The sequence below is a fragment of the Rhipicephalus sanguineus genome, chromosome 1, assembly GCF_013339695.2.
Source record: "Rhipicephalus sanguineus isolate Rsan-2018 chromosome 1, BIME_Rsan_1.4, whole genome shotgun sequence".
NCBI lineage: Eukaryota > Metazoa > Arthropoda > Arachnida > Ixodida > Ixodidae > Rhipicephalus > Rhipicephalus sanguineus.
This window is the reverse complement of record NC_051176.1, coordinates 91,112,944-91,118,943: the sequence shown is the minus strand read 5'-3', so window position 1 is coordinate 91,118,943 and position 6,000 is coordinate 91,112,944.

Sequence of the window (6,000 nt, the reverse complement as noted above, 5' to 3'; positions counted from 1 at the left end):
ATGATGGTGGCAAGTATGGGGTCAACGTCCGAGGAGCAGCGCACTTATGAAGAACACAAACGGGAGCAGAGACGGGAGTGCGCCCTTCAGCTCAGCTGGTCACACGCCTTCACAGGATGGAATGGCTCCAACTTTTTTGGGAGCAGAAAACACTGCTTTCACACTATTTCGTCGTGCATTCGTCTTGAGATTGCGCAAAAACTTGTGCATATTACAAATGAGGGCTACCTTTAACACGTCACGAGTTGTTAATTATGGGCTTTCAAGCTAGCTACATCTCACTGTACCCTCGCAAAAGCTTTCTACTACATGGAATAGCACATAAAAAATAAATAAATGGCTCGATCAACAACCTAAATGTTCGGACTAATATTTAATAGACCCTTGTATACATCTGAGCGAAAATCGAAAACTTGAAACATTAGTGCACCGCTTGCGGCTTGGTACGGTAGTATTTGCGCAACATTTCCTATACAGGATAAAGCTAGTCCTTGGTGCTTATGGGGCCACCCAGGCAAAGATGTGCACCATCTAATCCTTGCGTGCGCGAAATATGATTCAGCACGAAATGTAATACGAGCAAATCTGTTACTTTCAAAATACTTTCTACATGAACAAAAACAGGTCTTCAGAAAAGAGTGCTTGTCGCCTTGAAAAATCTTCTCGAAGAAACAAATATTTTATGGAAATATTAAGCTTCAGTTTATCCTGAAAGCCAGATGAGTGAAAATTCGCTGATGATAAGGACGGTGCCATGCACTAGAAGAGAGTGCTGACGCGATAATTAATGTAACTGAAAATGAGAATTCGCTGTATCTCGATCATTAGCGTTAATGCTAGCTGAAATTTATCGCCTTGATAGTAAGCATGAATTTAAAGGACTGTAGACACCGAACTCGGACACTAAGCTGACTAGTGTCAGCATGAGCTTAAATTTGCACGCTTGCAAGAAAAGCTGTGCATTTGAATTTGGAAACAAAAGTGTGGCTCCTTTTCCAGATTTGCCGTGATAACCATCCGCGAACACGTCAGAAGAGAGGTGCAAAAGGTGTGATGTTGGAGATGTGTACGGCAAGTATATGAAGACGATTCTAGCGGATCAAAAATAAAATGATGTTCCACCTATTCCGTGCTGGCGTCCAGGCAGACGCTCATGTGGCACTGGTGCCGCTAAGCGGACGTGCACGTGTGAAATGTGGCAATGTCGGTTTGCTAACGTCACCGCATTGGTACTCAACGTGATGTCGACATCACGTGATACTTGTTTCGTCACTCGGAGGTTTTCCACCTCTTGGCGGGAGTTTTTGAAATCGTAAAACGTGTCATCTGAATTGTGTAATGTTAAATTACTCGTGCACTTGCCAGTCGTTATCAGAGTACCCAATAAATGGCCTTCCACATAAAATAAAATTTGCATAGAATGTTTTCTACACTGCTGTAAGAGCGAGAGAACCTCGCAGCGCTTACCATCGATGTCGCGCACGTCTCTTACTGCACTTGCGAGTTGGAGAGTATCGAAATGTCACCCCGAAACATTTTTAGAGCGTGGACGTGGTTTTCCTTCAATGTTGCCGTTGGTGGCTACATTGAGCCAAATTGGCTAAGGTAAAATTGGCTACATTACGATCCCATCTGGCGACTAAAACTTTTGGTTGGTTTCATGGATACTTTGTGGCTACTTTGAACTTCTATTTTGGAGTGCCTAAATGCTCCAAAATAGAAGTTCAAAGTTGCCAGAAGGTGGCCATAGAGCCAATCTGAGTAAGTAGACAGATGGCTACTAATTAGTAGCCATCGGTCGGTGGATCGAATCCCGACCGCGGCGGCCGCATTTCAGTGGAGGCGAAATGAGCATGCGCGCGCGCTCAGCTACGGCGCCTCTCATAATCATATCGTGGTTTTGGAAAGTAAAATCCCAACAATTATTATTATTATTATTACTGTTAATTAGTAGCCATATTTTTTATAATTATTTGCCGATAAAATAAATTGTTTCCAAGCTATTCTGTCGTGTCAGCCTAAGCGCGCGCATGTCCTACATCCCGCCAGCATGGTGCGCATCGAGGCACAACGCGCGGTGCGCCTGCAAAGGTGGAGTGGCGAAGTTGCGTGCGTGTTGGCAAACGCCCTAATCATCGAAGGGGAACGCCTATGCTCCATATATAGAATTACTGTATATGTTCCCCACGTATGTGTTCCCCCATATCTCGAGTTATAGACGGTTTCAGATTGCGAGCAGCAAGCTTTTACCCCAAGAAACTTCCGGTCACTTCATTTATCAGTCTCTAACACAGAAGCGGAAAACGTGTTTTTAGGTTGTCTCAGAGTAAGGATAGTCTCTTTATACGTTCTCAGATAAAAGGAAGGCTCCAAAAATTGAAGGGTGCCTCTTTTAATCTTGTGTATAGCTTGAAAGAATATTTATTTGAAATATTTGGCCAGACACAGGGAGAAAAATGTTGAAAATCTGCGGGCTACTCGCTAGGATACGTCGGCGCACAAAACCGGAAGCCGTCCAGGGCCTTTGTTTTACCCAGTTGCGGACCTTTAAAGTGCAAGGTTATGGCTAGAGAGGTTTTTGACGATAATGGCGGCCGAAGACCCCTCATGTTGTATTCCAAGAACTGTTCACATTTACTCCCGAAAAGCCGGGGACCTAAGTGAGGCCGTTATGAAAAGCACACCATCGCTTTTTATTTTTATTTTTGCAGAGCTTTTCTTTCGGACTCGTACAAAAGCCCCCCCCCCCCCCCCCCCTCCCGCTCTATACTCACTCCCTACCCGCCTGGCTACGCCAATATTTTATACTATGTCGTTTTCACAGAGAATTCTACAAGAGCGTATGGGTGTCAGTTACTGTGCGCATATTCAGTGCAGTTTTCTTTCTTTTTTTCCCCACTATTTTTTACATAATGATTTTTTTTTTTTTTACCGTGCACGCTCGACGTCAGGTGCACTGATTTCCATTGCTAGTTTGTCGCCTTTCTTGCATCGCCGCTGGCTAGGTGAGCGGTGCACAAAGGCAGATGAAGTAAATAGCGCTTTTAGGTGGCTGCATCCGCGTGTGACGTTAATAAATAATGTTATAAGTTATTCTCATCGCCAGAAGTGGGCTTTAAATGCCTTCCCTTTAGCTTTATAACTGACATTCCTGCAGTTAGCTCTGAGTTTGTTAAACTACCGTTCCATTTCTTTTCTTTTTTAACTAAGATCTCTTCTTGTAAAGAAACTTGCAAACGATGAAAGTTCTGTGAACTTTCAGGTCGCCGCGTTTAACACGCATGGGAGACAAAATTGAATCGCTAATTAAACAGGAAGCGACCGTCGGTCTGAAATGTAGCAGACGACAGCGGCACAAGCGCCCCGCGCACATCGCTGCCGACGCCAGAGCCGCCTTTGTTGACAAAAGCTGCGCGCGCGCTTGATGGCGCCGGGTGGGTGTGGCCCGATAACGACGCGTTAATAACTATACCGGGACCAAACGCGCGCTAGAGAAGGCACGAGGAAGTAGTACAAGACGCACACGAGAGAAAAAGAGAAGACCGCACGTGTATGGAAGCAATATGAAAAACAAGGCTAAGCAGCCACAGCTGCAACATAAAGCATGTGAAACGAACGTAACGCTGCGAATATCTTCTGTATACTTCCCGTTCAGGCACGTTCCGTTTAATTTTTTTATTTCATTGTGCGGCTTACCTCAGACTGAGTGACCCTGTTGCAAGGCTCCGCTTTATGCTGCACGTTGTTGTGTGGTCACGCGGTATTTTTGTATTTCGCGGGCTTTCTTCATCGGCCAGACAAATATAGCACGCATAGTACGTTGCTGAAAATATCATATGTCCTTCAAGAATGTCCACAAATGCCTCATGTCCACAGCATATAAAAAAATGTATAGTTGTTTATTATTGCGCGGCATAATCCCTCGTTTTCAAAATCTTGGTGCATGGAGCACCTAGTGTATCACATGGAGGTGAGCTTCGAACAGCTGCATTCAAAGCTTTGAATGCAGACGACGCTGTTTTGCTGGCCGCCGCTGCTTGCCTTGATATGTACTACGTGCGGAGAGGAAATTGCGATCGATGAAGCGCTTGTGACTTGAGCGTCGCTGTATAGTGACAGTCTGATATCCCAGACTAATTTGCTCTCGCGAGTGAAAACGTTCGGTTTCCTTTCCTGATATAAAGTGGAGAGCGAGTGCTGAAGTTGAATATATTATTGCGGCGATCAGGCGGTACAATGGACTCCCACGAAGAACTGATCTTTATGCCCACTCGATTTAAAGCAAACAGCGTAATGTATACTCTGGTGACACTGATACGATGCTGAGACGTTAGTCCAAAGCACAGAACTTAAGTTTCCGATCAATGTTCAGCGGACGCCCTCCTCATCTAACCGTGCTATATAACGACGATAGCACAGCGTGAAAGCCGGCCAACGTTTAAAACCTGTCGGAAACTTCTTGTGGTTCGAGCCTTAGCTCTTAATGTGCACTGTCCGAAGCAACACTCGGGACACCAAAGCAACCGCGCCCAGAATGTGCTGCCTGCGCACCGCCGCGCTGTGTATGTCGCGGTGCTGGTGGTGCCCACGGTCAGTGGCGTAAATCATGGGGGCGTCAGGGGGGTCCTGACACCCCTTGTGTTCAGGCCAGGGGGTGACAGTTCTAGCTAGTGTCCCCCCTTGGGATTTATCTTTCATACGTCATATTTAAATATCTCGAACGTCATATTTGTATTAATGATCGCGCACCTTCCGTAAAACTAACTCTGAAATCTGAAAACCTTCCAAAAAAACAGAAACGAAGTACAAAAGTGAAAGCTGCTTGTCGTTTCATAAAGTACTGAAGAGCATGAGCTTCCTGGAACTCTACGGTTACTTCAGACGTGCCTCAGATGTTTGTTTCGCTGAAGTTTGAAATGGATAATAAAGGATCCCTGATCATCTACCTTTACTTACGCCGACGATTTGTTGGGAGCCATTCACAATGAAGTATATGTGCGATTGCCCGACGTTGATTGTGTTATTGTCATAAAAATTGCTGGTGAGCATAAAGTTGCTTTACGAGAACGTTTCCTGGGGCAAATCGTGGGAGGCCTTTTCTAAAAAAAGGTTTACATGATGGGGAATGGAGAAGGGAGAAAGAAATGCTGTAGCTTTACGCGCTATCACAAAAAAAGTGCTAGCATTCGTCTTTCGTGGTTTAAACCGAACGAGATGGCTGGATGGAAGGAAGGAACAGGAGAGGGAGGAAAAGCAGGGATGTTAACCAGTCTAGGAAAACTGGTATGCTACGCTACACAGGGGGAAAGGATGGGGGAGTTTAAAGATAGAGGAGAGAAAGAGAGGGAGCTGGAAATATGCTATAGTTACGTTTAGCAAAACGTTTTTTTCTTTTTTTAAATTTCATTTGAAACGATGATTTTAATTTTGATATAATAAAAGTAAAACTTTTTTGTAGAAACAAAATGGCCGCCATCGCACGAGGTGTCCCCCCCCCCCCCCATAATTTTTCTGGATTTGCGCCACTGCCCACGGTTATTGTTTATTATCGATTACGTTGACGCAGTTGCATTGCATGGTTACCGATAGGAGCGACGACAAGCTGGCGTCGCTCTGGACAATCGTCGCATCGCCAGTAAAAGCTTCGCCGTCAAATAGCGCGATGACCCGATTATGATATTTCGATAATGGTCATCGTCGCACTTATGCTGATGAAGATTTCGTTTTCGACATAGACTTTATATGTGGACAAATTTCCTTGAAGGTTCGATGCAACTGTAGTGCATTCATGAGTGCGCCGCACCGAGTCGCGCGACGCAGTCAGCGTGTCAACATTACGTTATTAGTACTGTGGGCAGCTTACGGTAACACGGAACTTATGTGACGATCAGTATATTGATCGCACGTGAGCGCTATCGAAAATGCCCTGCAGGACACTGGCACAACAAAATTTGACAGTCCCTTTGACAATTTGACAGTAAGGAGAGCACAGAGCACCAT